Source organism: Microtus ochrogaster, linkage group LG8, assembly GCF_000317375.1.
Source record: "Microtus ochrogaster isolate Prairie Vole_2 linkage group LG8, MicOch1.0, whole genome shotgun sequence".
NCBI classification, from domain to species: Eukaryota; Metazoa; Chordata; class Mammalia; order Rodentia; family Cricetidae; genus Microtus; species Microtus ochrogaster.
The window spans coordinates 21,564,254-21,589,033 of NC_022033.1; the positions used below are offsets into that span (position 1 = coordinate 21,564,254).

Consider the following 24,780-nt stretch of genomic DNA (forward strand, 5'->3'; position numbering starts at 1 on the left):
GATAGATCGATCTTTTAAAAATAACAACAACAACAAGTTGAATCAGGTGGTGGTGGCGCACACCTATAATCCCAGCACTTGGGAGGCAGAGGCAGGTAGATCTCTGTGAGTTCAAGGTCAGCTTGGTCTAAACACCAAGTTCCAGGACAGCCAGAGCTAAGTAATCAGATATCGTCTCAAAACAAAACATAACTAACAACAACAACAACAAAACAAGAAGACTGGGAAGCCACAAACCATGTTAACACTGTGGGTTACAGTTACATCAGAAAAGGTATCTTTCAGGGCAAAGTCATTTTATAATGACCGACGGGTCAATTCATTAAGAGGAATAGCGTTTCCAAATATTTATGCATTTAAAAGCGAAGCTTCAAAATACACAAGCCACACGTGCTTGGGGTTTGAAGAGACAGCTGGGGGGGGGGTAAGAGCACTTGCTGTGCATGCTTGAGGACCTGAGTTCCAAACTGCACCCAAAAAGGCTGAGCACAGGCACAAGGCTGCCTAGACCCCCAGCACTGTGGGGAGAGAAGACAGGAGGATCACTGGGGCTTGCTGGCTGCCAGCCGAGTTCCATGAGCAGTGAAGTCCCTGTCTCAAGGGAATGAGGTCCCTGTCTCAAGGGAATAACATCCTTCTCTGCCTCTGGGCACACACACAGGTATGCACAGCAGTGCATTCGTGCATATGCACAGGCACGCACAGGCACACACAAGCACACACAAGCACACACACACACACATGCACACACACACACAGAGTGAGGAAGGGGGCTTGGGATGCAAGAGAAGGAGGCAAATCCCCAACAAGGGCTGGAAATTTCTATTTCTTTTTTTGCAATAATTAATAAAGTAAGTGAACAGAAAATAAATAAGGGTAGGATAAAAGATTTTAACAGTTCTCTCAACTACCTTAGCCTAAGTAACATTTCTAGAACATTCTGTTCACTAACAGCAGACTACATATTCTTTTCATAGAGCATTTGCAGAAATAGGCCATATTCTGTGCTATTACAAGTCTTAATATATTTTTAAAGATTCAAGTCACACAATACAGCATTTGGTCACAATGGAATTAAAGTTACTACAGAAAGATCCCTGGAAATCCTCAAATATTTGGGGACTAAATATCACACTTCTAAGTCACTCCAGGGGCCAAACAGAAAACCAAAAGGAAATGACAAATCTCGAATTGCATAAAATGGAAACAGAACAAATCAAAACGGGTGGACAGGGATGACGGCTCCGTGCTGTGGGTGTGTGTTGCTCTTCCGAAGGGCCAGAGTTTGGGTCCCAGCACCCACAGCAGATGGCTCACAACCACCTGTAACTCCAGCTCCTGGGGAATACAACCGCCTCCTCTGGCCACCAAGGGCACCCTCACACACAGAAAACACATGTGTACACATAATTTTAAAATACGCTATTGTGTGTGTAGAATATCCAAACAGTACTTAGGGGAAGCACTATAGCACAAAATGCCCAGTGCATGAATATAAAAACATTTAAAATCAGTGGCTCTAGCTGTCTCCTTCAAATTGCAGAAAAAGAACAAACTGAACTACGCAAAATAAAGGAAATAACCGGCATCAGAATAGAAATCAATAAAAGAGAAAATATAAAAGCAATAGAGAAAAATCAGCGGAACCAAAAGATGGTTCTTCAAAAGGATCAATAAAATTCATTAAAACATAGCTAGACTGATAGGTGAAATTAAAAATGAGGAAGAGAAAGAGATTAAACACAAATTACCAATACAAGGAGTGAAGCGGGTGACGGCCTACAAAGTCTGCAGACATTAAGTGAGGAATAAAGCTGAACACTTACTGCAGCACCACAGTGACCAAGCCCATGTGGATCGTCAGGAGGACGATCAATGCAATAAAATTGAGAGTCTAGGAGAAAACAACAAACCTCACATTTATGATCAATCAATTTTCAAGGAAGGTGCTGAGGAAATTCAACAGGAGAAGTTTTTCAGCAAACAGTGCCAGAACAGCTTCTTAGTCATGGGGACAACAATGAGAGGAGCCCTGTCCCACACAGTGGACAAAAGCACAACACAATCAAACCACCCTTCCTTCCTCAACTGCTTCGGTCAAGTATCATGTCAGAGTAATAAGAAGATGAAGGAGTACATGTGATATGCAAATCAATCTCTCATTTGTTTTTCGCTATTTGGATGGAGTCTTGTGTAGCCATGGTTGACCCGAAACTCACAATGTAGATCAGGCTGGCCTCGAACTTACAGCAATCCTCCTGCCTCTGCCTTTCCAGTGCTGGGATTACAGACAAGCATCATTCATTCTCGGCTAATGTAAATTCTCTCAGTAAGGTGTTAAATATGATATCACTCCCCACCCCTGTATGATGGCTGAGCAAGACACCCTGCATTCAATCCGCAGAGCTCAGACAGTGGGAGGAAAACCTGCTCTCTTAAGCTGTCCACCGACCCCACACGTGCGCAGACACTAAGCAAAGGAATTCAGTGTTCTTTTATTTAACCAGGCCTGGGAAGATGGCTCGGTGGGTAACTCCAGATTGTGCAGAGCGAATGGCTGTAACTCTAGCATGCCTGCAAGCCCTGGGAGGCGGAGGCAGAAGCAGGAGCGGCTCCAGAAGTTCACAGGTCACTGGCCGGGCTCACAACATGGAGAAGAAATTCTCTCTTAAGTCAGGAGTGAAAGCGAGGACCCACACCGAAGGCTGCCCTCTGACCTCTACATGCATGTACAAGTGCGTCTGCACCCACACACATGAACATACACACATCTCACACACATACCAAAAATAATGACAACAAAGAAATATTATGAACAACTTTATGATGATATATTTTGAAAAAGATGAGCAAGTGAGCAAGACAAATTTCTTTTCTTTTTTTCTCCCTTTTTTGTTTTGGTTTTTCGTTGTTGTTGTTGTTGTTTGTTTGTTTATCTAAGACAGGATCTCTATATAGCTCTGGCTGTCCTGGAACTCACTCTGTAGATCAGTGCTGGGATTAAAGGTCACCACACCTGGCCTAAGCAGAATACCTTTCTTCAAAGGTACAGTCAACTGAAGGTCCTGTAAGCTGATAAACTAAGTGGTCTCGTATTTGTTAAGGGAACTGTATTTTTAGAGGAGAAGTGCACCACAGAGTTAGCTTCATGATGCCCTGGAGCTCTGGTGTCTACAGTCACAGTCATATATGTCTCCAAAGGCCAGAAAGGACGCAGAATATGCTCTCCTACGGAAGGGCCCGTGTGTAAGGAGAAAGAGGTGTTTATCCCTACCTGAATACAGCTCAACGACACACAGTGAGGTTTCACACTACACTTCATACATATGTACAATCTTAGGGATCAATTCAAATATTTTAATCTTAAAAATCAGAGAATCCACCGAGTGCTGATAGTGAATGCCTTTACTCACAATACCTGGGAGGCAGAGACAGGCAGATCTCTGTGAGTTTGAGACCAGCCTGGTTACAGACTGAGTTCCAGGACAGCTGGGGCAACATAGTGAAACCCTGCCTCAAAAACAAACAACAGCATATAAATAAACTCAAGAAAAATGCCCTCCACGATGAAGTCTCATAGCTCATTCAATCCCAACTGTTGAAAGAGATAGTAGATTTTTGTAAAAGATTAAAGAGGGGCTGGAGAGAGGCTCAGTCAAGAGCCATGACTGCTCTCGGAAAGGACCCAGATTCAGTGCTCAGCACCCACATGGAACTCACAACCGTGTATAACCTCATCACTGGGGGTCGGACAGCCTCTTCTGATTTTTGTGGGCACTGCATGCATGTGGTGCACAGACACACACACACACACACAGGCAAAATGCACACACATATAAGCAACAAATAAAGAAAGCATTTTTCAAAAGGGTGAAGGACAACACTTCTTCCTCATCGCATGGTGCCCCAATACTCAAGACTGAAAAAAGCAACACAATCAATGGAAATTAAGAGCAACATCTTTCCGGTTTTCTGGGGTGCCTCCTAAACTGTGGGCTGTGTCAAGATGAAGCTGGATATCTCCTTTCCGGATGTTGGATGTCACACACTCAACGAAGTAGGTGATAAACTTCATAATTTCTCTGAGAATCCCATGGCCACAGAAGTAGCTGTTGGTGCTGGGGGCGAAGAATGGAAGGGTTATGTGCTCCCCATCAGGGGCAGGAACAACAAACAAGGAGTCTTGACCCATGGCAGAGTCAGTCTACCCCTGGGTAAGGGACATTCAGGGGAATTGAAGAGAGGAAGTGCAAGCCTACTCATCATGCAATATGGACACCAATCTGAGTGTTATTGGTTTTTGGGGGGAGGGGAGTTGTTTTTGTTTTTGGAGACAGGATTTCTCTGTAGCTTTGGAGCCTGCCCTGGAACTAGCTCTTGCAGACCATGTTGGCCTCAAACTTACAGAGAACCACCTGCCTCTGCCTCCCGAGTGCTGGGATTGTGCGCCACCACCACCCTGTTCAACTTGGTTATTGTTTTAAAAAAAAACCAACACACACACACACACACACACACACACACACACACACAAAACAAAACAAAAAAAAAGGAGTGAAGGATATTCCTGGACTGACAGATACTTTTGTGCCTCCAAGATTGGGGCTCCAAAGAGCTACCAGAATTCAGCAGCTCTTTAGGCTCTCAAAGAAGATGACATCTGTCAATATGGTTTACAAAGCCCTTAAAGACAGTAAGAGACCCAGGACCAAAGTACCTACATCTCAGTTCCTCCCTACTCCATGTATCCTGCACAGCACACTTGGACACGATGCTCTGAGAAACAACGTACTAAGAAAAACGAGGAGGCTGCTGAATGTGCTAAACTCTTGGCCAAGAGAATGAAGGAAACTGAAGAAAAACACCGGAACAGATTGCCAGGAGACGTAGGCCGTCCTCGCTGAGAGCTTCTACTTCAAGTCCAGTTGAAAATAAGTCTTTAAGAGTAACAAATAAATGATCAGACCTCAAATCTCCAAATATAAAAAATAAAAATAGAACAACATCCTCCATGAACATCGATGCCAAAGTTCCTAACCAAGCTTCGGTAAATTCAATTCAACTTTTACTAAAAGAATAATAGCATTGTGATCAAATGGGGTTCATGTGAAGAACGCAGTATTGGTTGAACGCTTGGGGATCAAGCGATGCAAGGTAGCATCTGACACCAAGAGAAAAACCGTAAGACTGTCTCAGTAGACACAGAACATGCCTTCAGCAAGCTCCAACTTGACAAACATCACAGCAAACTCAGAAGAGGATGGCTCCACACAGAGAGAGCCACAGAACTGAGGGTGGTGGCCCTCACCCGTAACCCTAGAATTTGAGGATGAAGTAGGAGGGTGGTGGCCCTGTCACCCCAGCACTATGAGGATGAAGCATGAGGGTGGTTGCCCTCACCCGTAACCCCAGCTCTCTGAGGATGAAGCAGGAGGGTGGTAGCCCTCATCCATAAGCCCAGCACTCTGAGGATGAATTCAGCAGGAGGGTGGTGGCCCTGTAACCCCAACACTCTGAGGATGAAGCAGCACGGTCGATATGGAGTTTGAGGGTCGATATGGAGTTTGAGGGTCGATATGGAGTTTGAGGGTCGATATGGAGTTTGAGGCCATGCTGGGGTACAGAATGAGTTTCCATCTCATGAAAACAAACGTACCAACAAACAAATGCCTTGGTTTTTTTTTTCTGTTTTGATTTGCTTTTGTTTTTGTTTTCTGGTTTTTTTTGTTGTTGTTGTTGTTGTTGTTGTTGTTTTGAGGGGAGGGTTGTCTTTTGAGGCAAGGTTTCTCTGTGTAGCCATGGCTGTCCTGGCACTCACTCTGTAGACCAGATTGGATTCAAACTCAAAGATCCACCTACCTCTACCTCCCAAGCGCTGGGATTAAAGGCGTGCATCACCACTGCCCAGCTTTTCTTTTCCTTTCTTTCTTTTTTTTTCTTTTTTAAGACAGAGACTCACTATGGAGCCATGGTTAGCCTGGAACTCACTTTGTAGACCAGGCTGGCCTCAAACTTGCTGGAATGCTGATAATACTCTCCTGGGAAATATTTCTATCTGAAATTTTATATGTATGTACGTTCTGCTTGCATGTATGTTTGTGCACCACATATGTTCTTAGTCCCAGAAGCACTCTTGAAGAATAAGATCCCCAGGAACTGGAGTTATGGATGGCTCTGAGTCACCAGGGTGCTGGGAACCAAACCCAGGTCCTCTGCAAGAGTGTAAGTGCTCTTAACCACTGAATCATCTCTCCAGCCCAGGAACAGAAAAAAAAAATTAAAGCGTATGTGCCAACACTCAGCCACTGTCCCAGTGGACGGTGAAGAACGGATTCTTCCCTTAAGACAGGCAGCAAGGCAAGGATGGCCACCCTCCCCTCTCCTGCTCAGAACACACTGGAAGTTCCAGTAAATCGAGCGAGTAACTGAGTCTAAAGCCACTGAACTGGAAGACAGAGGCTTGCAGACGACAAGGTCAGCCTTTGAGGAAAGGCAATCGGACCCACGTGCACAGAAGCTGCAGCAGACAGTGAGCTTGTGAACTCAGCCAGACACAAGAGCAGAACACGAAACTTGCTTTATTTCCATCCTGGCTATGAACTAGCAAATTAAAAAAAAACAAAAACAAAAAAAAAAGTACAGCTAAAGGAGAGAAAGAACAGAACAGTGGAAAACTGAGATACAAGAAGTTAAAAGCAAAGCAAAAGCCCGGGTCTGACCCTCCCCACCAACAAAATGAGCCAAATAAAATCTGAATAAAATGTGAGAAATATTGCCCATGGGTTAAAATATTCAGTATTGGGATAGACAGATGGCTCAGCGGGTAAGAGCAATAGAGGACTTGGGTTCAGTTCCCAGCACCCACACAGCGGCCACAGCTGTCCACAACTCCAGCTCCTGGGGACTCGACTCCCTCTTCTGGCCTCTTGGGAACAGGAACATAGCAGTGCACAGAGTAATATGCAGGCAAAACATTCATACACATAAAATAAAAATAAACCTTTAAAAATTTTTCTGAGCTGCTACAAGCTCATTCTCCTCAAATAGATCCAAAGAGTCAAACTGGTCCCAACCATAATCTGAGCAGATATTCGTAGAAATGGATAAATTAATTCTCAGACTCACAGGGAAACGCAAAGGATCTAAAGGAGTTGAAGCAACAGAGAAAGAACACAGCAAAGTCAGAGGGCTTGACGTCCAAATAGAACTACACTACTTGAGACAGACAGATCAACACACCAACGGAACACAAGAGGCCAGACACAGGCTCACATACACATGAAGAGCTGGGTTTTTTTGTTTGTTTGTTTGTTGTTTGTTTCAGTCAGGATTCCATATAGCCCAGTGTGGCCTCTAACTCACTACATAGTTGAGGATGACCTTGAATGTTTTTGTTTGTTTGTTTCTCTACGTAACAGTCCTGGCTGTCCTGGAACTTGCTTTGTAGACCAGGCTGGCCCTGAACTCCCAGAGAGCCGCCTGCCTCTGCCTCCAGAGTGCTGGGATTAAAGCCATGTGCCACCACCTTGAATTTTTTTTTGAAATTAAAAAAAAAAAATGTGTACATGTGTATGCCTGTATACGATCACATGTGTGCATCTGCCTATGTAGGCTATAAGAGGGCATCAGGCCCCCTGGAGCAGGGGTTACAGATGGTTGCGAGGCAACATGGGTGTCCCAACCTGAACTTGGGTCCTCAGCAAGAACAGTAAGCTTCTCACCTGTTGAGCTGTCTCTAGAGCCCATGACCTTCAACTTCTGATCCTCCTGCCTCTACCTTCCAAATGTTGGGATCAATCTTGCAACACCACGCCTGGTTTATGTGGTGCTTAGGGATCAAACTCAGCTTCGTGCCAGCTAGGCAAGCGCTCTGCCAGCTGATCAACATCTCCAGGAGGAAATAACTTACTTTTAACCCCCCCCTCCCCGCCTCCAACACGTTTTGTTTCATTTGTATTTGTTTGCTGGGAATTTCACCGAAAGTCTGGTACGTGCAGAGGATCCTCCACCCCTGAGTTAAGTCACCAGCCCCCGGGTAATTGATCTTTGAGGAAAGATCACAAAGGGTGCAGCGGAGAGACATTTGTTTATTTTCTGCATGCAGGATGTGCCGAGTGTGCGCGTGATGGTCGGGGACAACATAAGGAAGCCGGTTCTCTCCTTCCACCACGTGAGTGCTAAGCTTGCATGGTGGTCAGGCCTGGAGGCTCCTTTATCCTCTGAGCCATCTCAGCAACCCCAGGAGAACTTTGCAAATACTGGATTGAAGGTACATTTCTATGCAACACATGAAACTGAAACTAGATTTACACAGTACGCAGAACAATTAAAATAAAGACCATAGTTATGAAACCTAAAACTGGCTCAGGGATTAAGAGTCTCTTCCAGTTCCTGAGTTCTATTCCCAGCACCCACATGGCAGTTCACCATCTGTAACTTCAATCTCAGGGGATCTGATGCCCTCTTCTGGCCTCTGGGTACCAAACATGCATGCAGTGCATAGGCATACATGCAGACAAAACACCCATATGCTTAAATGAAAGTAATTTAAAAATGAATAAAAACTCTAAAACTATAAAAAAAACTGTAGAGAAAACCATGATAATCTTGGGTTAGGCAAAGGATTCTTAGACATAACAACATCGAATACAATTCGTCAGAAAATGAATTCACAAATTGGGCTTCATCAAAATTAAAACCATCAGCAGTGGTGGCATATGTCTTTAATCCCAGCACCCAGGAAGCAGAGGCAGTTGATCTCTGTGAGTTCGAGTCCAGCCTGGTCTACAGAGGGAATTCCAGGACAGCCATGGCTACACAGAGAAACCCTGTCTCAAACAACCAAAACAAAAAAACAACAAAAACTAATAAACAAAATTAAAACCCTCTCCTTTAAGATGCTCTTAAAGAAACGATCAGATAAGCCACAGAAGGGGAAAATACTGTGTTCACGTATCATTTATAGGACTTGCATCCAGAATACCAAAAGATCCCTCAGACCTCCATAAGAAAGCAATTCATCTGAGAGGGCACAGTGGATGGAAAGGTGGCCCATGCCGCTGGTGAGGCTACGGTGAGGACCTCGTCAGCCTCAGCCAGTGCTGAGGAGGGTGAGGAGGAACTGGGACCTGCCCACACGGGTGGTGGGAAACTAAAATGGCGGTGTGACTTTGGGAAAGTTAGGTAGTTTCTTAAAAAGCTAAGCACACACCTGCCACGTTGTCTAGCCACTTTTCTAGGTATTTACCTAAGAACAGAACTATTTCTAGATATGAAACAGATTCATAGGAAGACGTGGCTATAGTTGTCCATAAGAAGTTTTGTTTCTAATAATCTCACAATGGAATACTACTGAGCTATAGAAAAGCAAGGACTACTAGCAGATGCCACTGCATGAATTGATCTCCAACCATGATCCCAAGTGAAGGATGGCTGTCAAGAAGAGCACAATAGGGTGTCATTCCACACACAGAATCCTAGAAAATACAAACAAATCCTTGCTTGGGGGATGGGAGGGGCAGGCGGGAGAAGGCTGGGAGGAGGGCAAGGGGAAGATTGCACAGGGAGACAAAGAAACTTCGGGTGGTGGCTGGTATTTTCAGTTCTGTATCTCTAAATACGTATGGTCTATGATGCGTCAGTTACACCTCAATCTAAGCTTTCTTTTCTGTATCTCTAAATACGTATATGTCAATTATACCTAAATCTAAGCTTTTTTAAAAGAGGGATAAATCAAGGTTACGCTAGGAATAAAGATTAAACTGCATACCTTCACAGGCTCTTTTAACTTAAAGGTTCTAAAATTGCCTTGAAATGTGAAGACTCATCTGTTCACACATCCATAATCATTTATTTCCAGGATGCAGCAGAGCCTCTCGCCACCGTTCGGAGATAACAAAACCGAGATGCTGACATGCACGCGGCAGGGCGATGCCATTCTCAATCACTTCTGCTCAGATGTGATGCCCAGAGCCCCGAGCCCATCACTCCGTAGCTTTATCAACCTCCAGGATTGTTCCCAAACACAACAGCTCCTACTCCATCACCGGGATTAAACCGCCTCCCCCAGGAAAGAGTAGAGCCACTAAAAGCCGTGCTTAGCAAGAGCGATGTGTTTCCACGAAGACCAAGCACAGCAGGAGAAAACAGAAGTGAGACCCGTATTCCTAGAGAGTCACCTCCACCGCAGAAAAGAAAGATCCCGGGCAGGCAAGATGGCTCAACAAGGAAAGGTGCTTGCTGCCAAGCCTGACAGTATGAGTTCGATTCCTAGGATCCACAAAGTGGAAGGAGAGAATCCACTTCTCCCAGGTGTCCTCTGACTTCTCCATGCTCACTGCAGCATGCACACACACATGCACAGACACACGCGATAAAAAAATCTCCACAGGGATGAGCCCACAGGAACCCTGAGTCACAGCAGACACTTGTACTGATTTTCAGTTTTGTCTTTTTCCTTTTTACTATTTCCGACATTTTATCTATCTTTAAATAAACAGTGTTTAAAATGAGGCGGTCGGTGGTGGTACCTTTAATCTCAGCACTAGGGAGGCAAAGGAAGGGGATCTCTGTGAGTTTGAAGCCAGCCTACAGGTCTACAGGGTGAATCCCAGGACAGCCAGGGCTATACAGAGAAACACGGTCTCAAAAAGACCTAAATAAATAAACAGTATTTTAGAAAATTTAAGTTTACAGAAATGCTAGGCAGAAAGCATAGGTTTCATGCCCTAGCCTGACAGTCACCCCCATTCAGAACTCACTCCCTGAGCCAGTGCGGTAGCTGTTACAGCTGACAGCCCAAGTTCACAGTCCTTGGAACTGGCCACGCCCTCTGTGCAGCACAGCCACTAGGTTTGGACAAGTGTGGAGTGGTGTGGACCCCTCCACTGCAGCATCATTCTGAATAGTTTCACTCCCTCTACCCTAGAAATTCCCGAGTGTCCTTCCCTCAATTTCCCTCCCATTTCTCCATCCCCAGTAACCACAACCACTAATCTTGCCTTGTTTCTAAATATCTGTCTTTTCCAGAAAACTACAGATGGACAGTGTGGTCACAAGTTCTCTTCAGATCGGTTTCTTTCATTTAGCAATTACGTTACACATCTCTCCCTGTCATTTTTTTTCTTTTTCCAGTTTGGTAACTTGGTAACTTACCTTTGTTTTCTAGCAAATAATAGTCCATTATGTAGATATTCCACAGCTTGTTTTCCACTCACCCACTGCCGGGTGTCTTTACTGTCATTGCTTTATTTTTTTAAGGTTTATTTTATGAGTTGCTTTTTCACTTTTTATTCTTTTATCAATAAATGCATTAATTAACTTATCAAAACTTTACTTATTAGCCAGGTGTGGTGGCACATGCCTTTAATCCCAGCACTCGGGAGGCTGAGGCAGGTGGATCTCTGTGAGCTTGAGGCTACCCTGGTCTACATAGTGAGGGCCAGCCAGGGCTATAAGGAAATACCCTATCTAAACAATAATAAAAACAAACAAACAAATAAAACCCTTTACTTATTTGTTTCCTTTTCTGTTGTTGTTGTTTTAACATGGGAACAACTGACTGTGACCATCACTTGGGACCTGGCATGAGGCGGTCGAGCCACACAGGAGTGTGCTCAGTAGCTGATGGGAAAAGATCTAGAGTAGTGTTGGTGAGGGCATGAAGGAAGCAGAAGTCACTTTGCAGGAGGGAATGTATCAGTACAGGTGCTTGGGAGAACTGTGTGGCTGTACCCACCAAAGCCAGCGTGTTCATCTGTGATGGGGGTACCTACCAAAGCTGGCATGTCCGTCTGTGATGGGGAAACCCAGTCCTGGCTGCACACTCAATGCATGCAGAGGAAATTCAAAGAACACTGTTCACAGTCAACACCTGGAAGTAATCCAAGAGCCTGTCAGCAGTAGCGGATGTGAGGCAGAGACATTCACTCAGTGTGGTACCCACTATCCTGACAGAGCAGGAAAGGCCGCCGGACAAAAGGAGCGTTCCCCTTGCAAGGTCCAGAACAGAATCCTCGTTGCTTAGAGGACGGGGGCTCTTTAACCAGTGGGTGTGGTGGTCACATCACACTGGACAGGACACTCAGGGTCAGTGCAAACAACGCCCAGCCTCTGCCTCAACTCACAAATGCCAGTGAATCTCGGACTGAAAAACAGCATTCATGTGGGGGCAAAAGCAGCTACAGAGAAACTGGGCCGACATGACCCCATTCCATGTAAAATCGTTTGCACATCTGCACTTCACCCACAAAGAATGCCGACATCATCCACGACCCCACACATGAGCACCTGCTGCGAGCCCAGCGCCACCCCAAGCCCTTCCACCTTCACAATGGTCTCCTGAGCAGGGACTGCCACTGAGCCTCTCACTCAGAGAAGCCGAGGCACGGAGCTGAGATAACTTGAAGTCAGGTGGTAAGTGGCACATCTGGATTTGCATCTGGGCGGCAGGCCTCACGTGAACCCGAAACCCTGGTAATTGTCCTCAAGGCTGCATGCCACTGTCGGACACCGCCCAAAACTCACTGGGTCTCGCCGTCTTCCCTACTCCCAACACCAGGGCTTCCCCCATTTCTATGTGTACATATGGAGCCCCCTCTGTAGGGGTGGTCATCTTGATCCCGTGTGGGCAACTTCATCCTTTGGGTCTCGGCTCAAGGGTTACCTCCTCCAGGAAGCCTCTGTGACCCTAGGCTGACCCCTCAGCTCCCCACTGCCACCCAACTTGAGCCTCATCGCGGCTTCGCCTAATTTGAGTTTCCCAACAGCCATTAATTGTCCATGGTTCCTGTCCACCACGGGGCCTGGCACAGGACGGCTAACTCAAGAATGGATACACCGACCAGCAGACCAATGTAGGGATGCCTAGAAGGCTGCTACCAATGGAGGGTGGCAAGAGGAGGGGACGGCCAGTGGGCACTCTATCTCCATCCGTCCAGTAGCAAGGTAGTATTTGAGACTCAGCACTCCCTTGTCAGGGACCAGAACCTGCTGTCCTCCATCCTCCAGCTCACACTCCCCTCACTCTGCCTAAGCCCCAGTGGGTGGTGTATTAATAAACGGGAGGGAGAGAAGGTCACCCAGCTTGCAAGCACTGAGCCGTCCTTGACTCGGAAGGCACAGCTGAAAGGCGCTGAGGAGGGGGAGCGCTTCGCCGGCCATGTGCATGCTATTTCTGATTCCCAGCTGGACAGCCTGGCCCAGGGCATCTGCTGTGGGAGCCTGGGAAGCCCGGAGAGCAGCGGGTGGAAGCAGTGACCAGTCACTTGCACCTGACCTGGCCATAACCATGCTGAAAACTCACCCACAGCTCCTCATGGCCAGGTGAGGTGACCTAGCCCCTCAGCCTGGCATCTGAGAAGATCCAATCACTGCCTGTCTTCCGGTTCGCCACACCGACAAGCAGCCCAGCCCTCCCTCCACCGTGGGTCTTCACACCTGCGGTCCTTCCAGTCAGAAAGGCTGCATCTCCAGGTGTCGGCTCACTCCAGCTTAATTCCCCTGTCTCGCAAGGACCACTCCTCAATAAAAGGACCCTGGGCACCACCACATCCTAGTGTCCCTTGTAGGACTTCCCCATATTTAACAGGTGTCCCTGGGTTAGAAGTCTGAGAGCAGCAGCCTTCTCCTGGACTAAGATTTCATCAGCTCAGAGGCCCTTACCTTCGTGTGTCTAGCATTTGGTCCACAGTGGCCATGAGGCCGCACGAAGGGGAGCGTGTTTGCTTTCTGAGATGGAACAGAGGACCAGGGAGCTCAGAGGTGGAGAGCAGGCAGGGAGCAAAGAGTTGGATTATCTTTGTGACCTAGATACGAAGGGTCAGAGAGAGGAAGCCTTAGGGGACGGGGGAAAAGGATCACCCACCATCGGCAGAGGAACTATCACCATGTTACACTGGCCACCACCAGTGTCCCCTCCAGCAGCCTGGCTAAGAGCTAAGGAAGGTTGGGACACTGTAGCAGGTGTGGCTGCTCCCAGCCCTGCCTCCCCTACCCTGTCAAGTGCAGTCGACACATGTTGTACAGAACAGAGAAAGTGGCCTGAATATATCTGCTCCCCAATGTGGGCTGCCCAAAGAGAGTACGGGGCTCATGGTAGGCCTGGGCGGTGGGAGAGTGGGACCATCTCCCCATCACTTACAGCTCTGGCCTGGAAGACACCCTCCGAGCGGAGGCCACTGTCTGCCCTCCTGCCCAAACCTGCTACCTGGAATGTGGGCCATCCACAAACCAGGCCAGTCCAAAAAAGGAGGATTTCGGGGAGGGAAGGCCTCCAGCAGGGTCCCCGAGAGGCCTGGAGGTGGGGAGGCACAAGCATTCTGGTTCCTAGGCTTAGTAGGGACCCTGACGGTTCCAAGAATTTATTCTCTTCCTTCTCGGAGCTCTTACAGAGCCCCACACTACATCATACCCTGTACAGAGTACTGGCTCCAGTCAGGAATCTTGCGACCCCAGCCCATCTTGACCAGCGCTCATTCTCACCGTCTGTCTCTCTCTGCTAGTACCCTGCACCGCTCACCTCTTGGTTCTCTTTCTCAGGCTGGTCTCTCAGGGCAGCCCAGGCCCTTCTGCAAACGGGCTGGGGAGGGGCACAGGAGCACATCAGCCGTCTCTGAAGCACCTGTTACGCAGCAGGTTCTGTTCCCAGCACCTCAGCATTCAGGACCCCACTTCACTCACGAATCAAGCCTACAAGGCTTTGGGGTATATACAGAGGACCTTTTTTTCTAAGAGTTGTTCCTGTAACCTGATCAAGGTCAAGCAGCTGGTGAGCTGAGCTAGACTCGAGCCCACAAATCCTCATCATCACCTCACTTCCTCAGGGTGGGCAAGCTCTGGTGGCTTCCTCCAGGAGTCCCGGCCTATGGTTTCCCAGGCTTCTTGGGCGACACCCCCTTTCCATTCCTTTTTGCTTTTTCTACTTAAAACAAAACCAGAAAACAAACAAAAACCCCTATTCATGAGAACAGCTGGGGAAAAGTGGCCTGCTGCGGGCACCCCACAGAAGAAGCCCATGGTCTCCCTGGCCAGCCTCCATGTCCCGATCCACTCTCAGCCTGGGAAGGGCAGTGTTCTGAGGCTGGATGGGCTCAGATCTAACTCCGGCTCCACCAGCAGCAGCTAGGTGGCCTCAGGAATGCCACCTTTTCCCTTTGCCTTGTTTCTCCTCCTGAGGGGACACTGTTCTCCTTGCCCAGTCAGTCAAGAGGCAAACAATGCCATGCTCTGGTCCAGGTGCCATGCCACTTCCTGACCTGGCCATGGTGGGTCTCCACTAAGTTCCTCAGGTGGCTCCTGAAGGTGTTCTGGACAGAACACGTGTGTAACATGGCTTTCAACCACCAGCTTCAGAGCCCTCTCCTCAGGAAGAGAAACTAACAAGGAAGTAAGACTGGTGGTAGGCAGGGAGGAGAAAGGGAGAGGGAAGGGGGTGGGCAGGAGGGAGGGAGAGAAGGAGAGAGACAGAGAAAATACATACGAATGAATGAATGAATGAATGAATGAATGAATCCATCTTCCCAAGGGGGCACTGGGTCCTGGGCCCAGAATGGGACAGGTCCTACTTCCAGGACCCCGGCTCCACCAAAGGAGTACTGTTGCCCACCTCATTGGCCCTGGGTTGCTCCTCGTGATGATGGACAGGTACACAGGCAGATCTAACCCTCAGAGACCACTCTTCCCCAGAACCAAACTTAGTACCGAGTCCAGCTTCAAATGGTCCTAACTGTCATGTCACCCTTTGGGGCTGAAGATGAATGCCTGCCAGGCCTAAAATAATCCTTGGCACAAGCAGGTGTTTGCATCAGAGAGCACACACCAGCTGCAGGAACAGACAGGCCACACGCCGGGCTTACAGGACAGGAACAAGAGATGAAGCCAGGTATGGGAGCACAAGCCTGTAATTCCAGACCCAGGAGGAGGAGGCAGGAAGACCTTGGGTTCCAGGCCAGCCTGGGTCATGTAGCAACTTCAAGGCCAGTCTGGGCTTCATAGCAAGACACTAACTCAAGGAATCGAGACAGAAAAGGAGAAAGGGAAGAAGAAACATATTTTGCTTCTGGAAACACGCCTTCAGACTCTGGCTTTTCCCAGGTTGGAAAGACAACTCTGACCTCTAGGCCAGTTGACAGAGACCAGCCCACTAGCCTCAAGAACTATGGTGCTAGGCTGGTAGAGGGGCTGACCTCCAGAAAGGGTTCTGTTCCTAAGGCTACAAAGGGACACACTGGCATGGACAGCTGTGTGACGCCAACCTCGCAATATACCCACTAAGGTACCACCGTTCCACCGCTCCCCTGCAGCTGCACCTGCGCACACTGCTAGGCTCCACGGTGCCCAGGTACCACTTCTGTGTGCCTGCTGGTGCTTAGACTGGCCATCCGATTGCAAGGGCCCTGCATGCTCAAAGATCCCTACAGTCTAATCTGCTGTGGGTGCAAGGACCCATGAGGACAGACAATGTAGGGTTCCTAGAAAAGGAGGCCTGAGCTGAGCCTCAGATAACAGGTGTAGGGCTTCCAGGGCGACATGGACAGTAAAGGCTGAGGCTGGGAGGCAGGGGACACAGAATATTATAAAATACCCTAGTCCTCATGGAGAGATGCAGGAGGAGCAGGGTGGTTGCAAGAGACAGGTGACAGAACATGCCAACTGTCGTGTGGGGGCTGGGTGTGGTCCTAAATCAGACAAAATTGCCTGAGTGTGAGACATGGGAGTAGACCTGAAGAAAGTCTGGGAAGCATTTGGCTGCCATGGGCTGCAGGAGGAGCCCTAGTTCCTCTTCGTTGTTGAACCCTAGGCCCACCAGGAGGGACCCAAAGAGAAGGCTGCCTCTCTGGCCACTTCTGGGAATGGCCTCGCCATCCATCAAACCCAGTCTTGCAAATGCTTCCTGGAAATTTTGGGCCACAGTGGGTCATGGAGACAGCTCCCAGGCTGCCCACTGCTTGTGCCCCTGCCCTAGCTGGCGTCAGCAGAGGGAAGTGCAGACCGGGTCAGCAGAGGTTAGCCAGTTTTGGTCTTGGCCCTGGCAGGTAGGCAGATAGCCAACATTCCATGCCAGTGCCGGGAAACCTGGCAGTCGATGGCCAGGAGAGCACTGTGGGCATGCCCTGCTCTGGAGACATCTATGGCTCCCAAGTTTCTTTCATGGAGAAGCATCCACACAGAAAAGGCTGGAGAGGGTGCTGCCACACCTCAGGTCACCTTAGGAGAGTCACTCAAATGTCTGAGAGCAGACTCGGCGGTGGACAAGGGCTCCGAGCACCAGAGGCAGCCATGGGAGACTATACCAGTCCATCTCCTGTCAAGTTTCCAGTCCTACCTAGGCGGTTTTACATCTCTGGACCTCGTTTTCTTTCCATGTCCACAGTCTTCCCTGAAGTCAATAGGACCATGAAGCCCAGCTGACAAACTCACACCAAGTTCCTCCTCGGGCTCTGCAGACCACATCCTGGGCATTCCATGCTACCCCACCTAAGGGCTCTGTACCAACCTTCCCAGCTTCCCACTTCCTGGAGGGGCAGCCCACCCCGATGCCCAACACTGGCTATGGTATTCTGCGTGGTAGCAGTGCCTGTCACTGCCTTGAGTTTACATTCATCCAGGTTATGTAACAACTGCAGGCCTCCCAAGAGGATCATGGCTCCACAGGGCAGGGACCAGCCACTTGTTCACCGTGTATGCCCAGCATCTGCTCAGGGCAGAGAGCAGGCACTTGACATGTGTTTACTGAATGAATACTTGGGAATAAGAAAAGGAGTAGAGAAGGTAAGCCCCAAGGGATGCCAGTGCCTACATTATCCCTGTCTCGGTATCAAAAGGATCCAGCAATACACAAAAAAACCTGACCAGAGTGGGGCCAGTCTCTCATGCACACCCGACACATATAGACACCCTATATGCTGGCACACCCCGTCCACATATGTCACAGATACACATATGGCCCACATGTACCATGCAGATGCCTCCACACACCATATACACTCCCCCCATACAAACACACTATACATACATACTACATATACTTCTCCACTCTTCACACACGCACCATACATACATGCCAAACACGTCTCCCCTCACATCACACATATGCTACAGATACACACACTACCATACATGTTCCACATACCTCCCCATACACCATAGAGCATACATGTCCTCCAACATACCACATACTACACACAAACAGCCTATATACATACCACACATATACACGTACAAGCACACTGAACATGTGACAGGATGCAGCCAAGAGCCCATCAGATCACCATTTACCTCCCTGTGCACCTCCCCATCACGCCGAACTCTCTCTCCAAGTGCCTGGAAGGTCTGTTGACATCCACACACAGGCAGAAATAGGCTTGACCCAGGCCTGAGCAGGACTGCTCCCCCAGGGCTACCCAGAGCTGGCTGCCTCTGCCATTTCCACACAGTCCCTGGGAGGTCTCACAAGTGCCGGTCCTCTAGGAATCCCTCGCAGCCCAGAAGTGACAAGTCCCAGAGAAGGCAAGATGTGAGATGCTCACACCTCCGTACTTGTGACCACAGCAGCGCCACGTGGGGCCTGGAGATGGGTGAGGCCGAGCCACACCACTCTCATCTCCCAAAACACAGAGAGGAAACTAAGACCAAAGAAGACCAAGGAGCTCAGTCGCCAGGTGGCCTCTCCAGCCTGGACTGTCAGGTATACATACCTGGCTTCAAATCCTACCCTACCATCCACTAACTCAATGCCCCGAGCCCCGAGCCCCGAGCCCCAGTTTCCTTGGACAAAAACAGAGTTGAGCGCAGCACCCTGCTCCCTCAATGTGAACTTCACACATAGAAAACACTGGTGGCTGAGGGCCTGGAAGTCATCGCTCTCCCAGGCAGGTTGCATTCAGCCAGTCAGCCTCCAAAGGGGCCATTACAAAGCTGCAGAATCCAGAGCCCAGCCCCACACAGTACATGCTATTGAGCAAAGGAGGGCACTGGAGCCTGGGGACCAGCAAGGCCTGGCACTCAGAGCCTCCAATGAGCTCCAGCACCCAGGGGATCCAGCAGATCTAAGAATGTTGGGCTTGGCGACAGCCGGGGGAGGCAGGCAGGCAGCTGGGGTGGTGGGAAGAACCTTTCCCCCGTTTTTAGCAAACCTGATCCCCGTTTCCAAGCTGTGCTCCACAGTCCGTGGTCACGTCACTATCACAGCACCCAGTCGGCCTGCAGGAGGTGGGAGTAAGAACCCCCACCCCGCAGGGGCTGGAGGACAGAGGGTGGCGGGGAAACCAGGCAGCTGTCAGGGTGAGAACATAACACCAGGCTCCTGGTACCTACTGGAAAGAAGTCCATCTTAGTTCACCCCTGCAGAGCCAGAGAGTTGAGCTGAAAAAGACTCAGATGACACCCTAGCCCTCCCCCCCAAAGAGATGGAGACCATGGAGTCCAGAGAGGTGCCAGGTCCTGAGCCAGGAAACACAGCAACAAAGCAACAAGTTCTCCCAGTCCCTTAAGCACACAGCACACTCCATACAGATGTCAAGAAAAAGGCTCCATGACCTACCAGCAGCCTCTCTCCACAAAGACAAATGCCTAAATCCAATAGGCCAAGTGCTCAAAGCCCCAAGACCAGAACTTTGGGGTGCATGGTGTCCCAGTGCCTCCCAATCAGAATGGCTTCCTAATCATGTCTGGGGCCCCATGCAATGCTGGGTACACAGTAGGCACTCAATTTATGCCTCAGTAGGTCTTGTTCCATTCCTGTAACACCAGACTCTCACCCCATCCTGGGCTTTCTCATGATGACCCCCCTAGAGCACCAAATGGCCCCCTGACCATGTGTGAAGTCCAGTCCTAGAGATGCGTCTCTGGACCTGTCCCCTAGGGGCCTGCTGTTCTGTTTCAGAGGAAGTCTGCTTCTTAACAGAAAGGTCCTGCGAACTAAATAGCTGATAGCTTCTTTCTTCTCCCCGGTGGCTGGTAGTTGTGGCCGCTTCTCATCATGTAACCTACTCAACTCTCTGGAAGTTTTAAGGACAGGTCACAGCCCCCTTCAGTAAGCCCCACGTCATGGTGACCATAGTATTCAGAGCTCAGACCAAGTCTATGGTCAGACTGAGAGTCGTAGCTGCTAATGCCCTCAAATTCCAGGGATGCCTTGGGGCTGCTTGCCTACCAGGTAGGCTTCTACCTCCAATGTATATGATGTGATTCCCCAAAGCCAGGAAGGAGCCTCCCACAGTTGATCCCCATACACCTCACACTCCACCTCCACCTCTTGCTGGCGAATGAATGGGAACTTCAGGATCCCCAGATGATGGGCTAAGGTACACCTCTAAACTCACTTAGATCCAAATACTGGCAGTATCAAGGCTTTGCCATTTATGCGGCCTTGGATCACTTAAAGCTCTCCGTGTCTTGTTTCCTCACCTGTAAAATGGGGCTAATAAGATTAGGGGGTAGTAGAGACTGAGGTAGACGCAGGGGGCCTGGAGTCAGTACTTACTATATGGCGGGCTTAGAACCATACTTCGCTCTGGGAGGTGGTCAGTGATGTTCTGTCAAGAGGATGGCTGTTTTGTTTTGTTTTTGTTTTTTTTTTTAACTGTCAGCTGCTGATAACGGCTGTTATTATTATTATCATTGTCAACATTAGCAGGAATCCCCAAGCCTGGTTTTGCAACCAGCCCTGGTGAGGGGTGTAGCAAAATTCTCCAAACAAAATGTGCTTCCATTCATTTTGGGTTTTTGAAAAGGCCACGTCAGACAGCTAGCTCGGTGGGGAGGAGGCGGCATTGCGAAACCCAGCACAGAAGGATCCAGGCTGCTCCTCAGCTCAGGAAGTGATGTGCAATCTACTCAAGAGAGGCCTTGACACAATGGCCACCCCCTAGGGCCCACTGATTGGGGTTCCTGGACTGTGGGCCTACTCTCCACACTGTGAGTGACCATGGGCAGCCCCTGCACCTCAGTTTCTTCATCAGTCAAGTGAAGGTATTTCCTCTCCGCTCCTACTAAGGGGATAACTAGAAAATGCGGAAAGTAAATGCATCTGCAAACCGCAGAGTGCTCAGCATACCCTAAAGGCTTCAGTCTAGGCCTGAGGTTGTTGCCAGGAGACTGCTGAGTAGGTGGACAAAGAGAATCAGCAACAACCCCACCACCAGCACCGTGAACCACATACACAAAAGAGAGGGAGTCAAGTGTGGCTCAACAGCCAGCCACAAGAGTCCAATGGAATGAACGTATATTTGACTTGGCATCCTCCACCACAAGAAGCCCTGCTAGGTAACAGCCTTACCCAAAAGGTGCCCAGTCAGAGTTCACCTAACAGTCTGGTCTCTACCTAAGCCCTCACCTTCATCCCTTCACCTCTAGAAACCACCAAGCCTATCACTCTGTGGACCACAGCCCTCGGCCTGTTCAGACACAGTACTTGAAATTTCCTAGAGTGACCAAGCCCCACTCCGCACCCTGTAGTGCCCACAGAAGCAGCCAACCTTCATGACCAGTGTCCCCTAGGACCACTGTGACCTCTTATCAGGTCACAGGCTGCCTTCCTGATTTTATGAATTCCAGTGAGGTATTCAGTTGGCAGGGGCTTGCTCCTTCAAACCCAGACTGGCGCATGTCCTCTAGGGTATTTCCAGCACTGGACAGCATGGGTCCCCGGGACAGGACGAGAGGCAGCTTACATACTGGACCTCCTCTGGCTTGACTCTATGTCCCCCAGCCTAACACAGCACTGGGCACTGAGTGGAGCAGGAAACACTAGTGGCCCAAAGAAGGAATGGCAGATGATAAACCAGAGGGACAAGCCAGAGGACCCATAGATGCAACAAGGGGTAACTAGAGAGGCAATTGATGTGAACACATGAACTGATACAGGAACAGATGCCAGACAACAGGGTCACAGGGATGCCCAAAGATGCAGGGTCTACGCAAGCATGACCTCAGCCTCTGCCAGAACCTCTGGACTCCCACGGACACACTGGGATTTTAGAGGCCACAAGCCTATGACTCCCACAAGACTGCCAAATGCCTCTGGGTGTACAGAGCCAGCTGGAGGCAGGAACCCATAGGAACAGTCTTGTGGGCAACTGGACCTGGCTAAGTCTCCTTCATGCCCATTGCCCAGTCCTCCACTTGGAACGGTCCAGTTCATACTCACCCACTCATTCAAACCAAAGACATAAAAATAAAAAACAGGGAAGCTAGCAGGAAGTGCGACGCTGCCCCTCCCACACCAATCACACCAATGGTGTGCAACACAGAACCGAGACAGGAGCAGTAAAGCGGAGGTCTTGGGGCTGAGGGGATGTTGACTGAGACAGAGTGGCCTGGGCACTGAGGATGCTTTCTTCTAAAAGTAATGTTTAGGATGAAGCTAGGCTGATGAGCGTAGTTAAGAAGGTGAAGTGGGTGTGGGGGTGCGTGCAGAGAACTCAGCAAGCTCAGGCTAAAGGCAACTTGAACTCGGTCCAGGATCTGAAAGCAGGCCAGAGAGGCCAGAGCCAAAGTGAGAGAGGGGAGGTGAGGGAAGAAGAGACAGCTGAGAGGTAGCTGCTGGGGAAAGGAGGCTGGGCTTCATCCTGGGAGCTGCAGGCATTTATTGGGTACCAACTATATGCTTTCCCAAAAAAGAAAATCTGAACTCAGATTTTATTCATTCGCATCTCGGAATGTTTAAATGGAAATACTGAAGTGCACTGGAGTCCGAGAAGGCTATTTTTAAAGGCTTTTTCAAATAAACGAACCCCCACCAATCACAGCTGTATGGGAGGGGAGGGACCACCTGCTCTCTGCACGCAGCAAGTGCACTGGACACTATCCCTCAGTGTGTAGATACTCTGGCATTTATGAAGTCAGACGCCTGTGAGCCACAAAATACTAACAAGATGCCAGTGGGTGCCCCGATACACTAGATACGTCACTGAGTCCTCTGGAAGCTCCAAGTACACGTTCCACCCTCAGCTCCTAAGTGCTGCGCAGGCTTCCTTCAAAAACAGCAAGCTCGGCTGCCAAGCAGCTCTGCGCCCGGGGCACAGCCCTCAAACCTGCAGCTCATCTCTGTCTGACACCAGCAGGATGCTTCCTGGGTTCCCGGTTCTGTAATTCAGTCATCAGGCCCTGCCTACCCATCACTTTCTCTTGAGTCTGGGCTCTGCCCACCTCTCCAGTGCCCAGCCCAGCTCCACCTGGCCTAAATGGGCTAGGGCTTCACGAACACCACTTACAGGCACACCGGGCATTCCCCAGCCCCAGGAGAATGCCCGCACTCTATCCCACCTCTACCCCAACAGACACAGGCACACACGCTTGGCCCACGTGCACTGACAGCATCTTCAGAAGCTACTGGGAACATACTTGGAGCTTGTTGAGCAGCCGCTGAAGCCCAGCTGAGGGGGAGGGTGGCCCCCAACAGCGGTTCTTAACACTGGAGCCTCAGCCATCAGTCCGGAAACGAGCTCTGCGGCCCCACCCAGTCCCGCTGTCTTTAATAGTCTGGCTCGGGCCCCTCGGGCCACTCTTGGCCCAGGCAGCCCACAGTTCTCTATACCAGAGGAGTAGGGGAGAGAGAGGTAGCCACCTGAGGGACAGAATTCTACAGACCCCTCCAACAGGAATTCTGACATGGTCCTGTTCAGCCTTTGCCATCACCTCTAGCCTTGCAGAAAACAGTGCCCTCCTCCAAGTGAAACCACAGAGGCAGAAGGACCCGGACCCTCCCCCACTTCACTGGAGGTGCCAGGAGTAGAGGCGGGGCAGTCCAGCCTCCTTAGGGCTGGGGACTGCAGCCCCCTCCCCCTCTGTCATTCCTACTTTCAAGCAGGTGGAGGTGCTGGGACACCCCCCACATCAGCGCAGCTCTCCAAGCGTGGGGTTCCCCATCCTCAGGGTACCTCCGCCACAACTGGCCTTCACCCACCCACCTACCCTTCCCCCATTCCGTTTCCCCCACCACACACACAACATCAACAGTCTGTGACAGCCCCACACGGGCAGTGTGGAAGAACGCGAGAAAGAAGATGGATGAAGGCTGGATAGAGAATCCGACAAGGCAGGTTCTACCCAAAGAGGCCCGAGGACCATCACTTGCCCAGGTAGCACATGTCCCCTCCCAGCAGGCCCAGCACATCTGGACCCAGCTGGCCTCTGCAGCCACCTGGTCTACCCTCCACCCGCTCTGCACGCGAACCCTCTTTCCCGCGGGGCGCCGCACGTGGGGGCCTCTGGTGGCCATGTGAGCACCCCCCAGCCCAGGTGCCAGGGTCGCCGGGCCCCTCCCGGACACGCGAGAGCGCGAGGGCGATGCGGCGCGGGGTCGCTCACCCCCTCCCCGGATGCCGGGTCCCGAGGAGAGCCCGGGAAAGGGACAAGAGCGTGAGGCAGGCTGAAGGCAAGGGAGCCCGTACCGCCCCGACACGCGGCCGGGAGGGGGCTGCAGCGGCCAGTCGCCTGCGGATTAAGGGCCGGGAGCGGTTCCTGCACCCCAGCATCGGAGGGGCCGGCCCGCATCGTGCTCCAGGCCCCGGCGCCCTGGCCCGTTGGAGGATCCAGGAGACACCACCGCTGTGCGTCTGCTCCCGGGGCTGCCCGGGGTCTGGCCTCGGAGGATGGTCTTGACGCGTGCCACCCCCGCGCGCTCACCTGCGCCCGTCGCTCGGCCGCCTAGGTCCGCTCGGCCTCTACGCTGCGCCCGCTCCGCTCCGCTCGCTCTCTCTAGCGTAGCTCGCCTAGGCCCCGGCCCCGGCCCCGGCCCGCGGGCGCCCCATGCCTCTCCTCCGGCCGGCGCGGCGCCCC

The 24,780-nt window shown here is 50.3% G+C and overlaps 1 protein-coding gene across 5 annotated transcripts in view; it reads right to left on the bottom strand.

Moving 5' to 3' along the window:
- Dlgap4 (DLG associated protein 4) overlaps positions 1–24,765 on the bottom strand; it is a 148,772-nt gene extending 124,007 nt beyond the window's left edge. For 3 of the 5 annotated variants that reach the window (XM_026787208.1, XM_013352167.2, XM_013352166.2), the window contains exon 1: positions 24,628–24,765. The gene's annotated coding sequence lies outside the window, so the exon portion shown is untranslated. Of the gene's footprint in view, positions 1–24,309; positions 24,540–24,627 lie in introns of those variants that run through there. The other 2 variants (XM_013352165.2, XM_026787207.1) reach the window with 2 other exon arrangements.
- Positions 24,766–24,780: the final 15 nt, after the last annotated feature.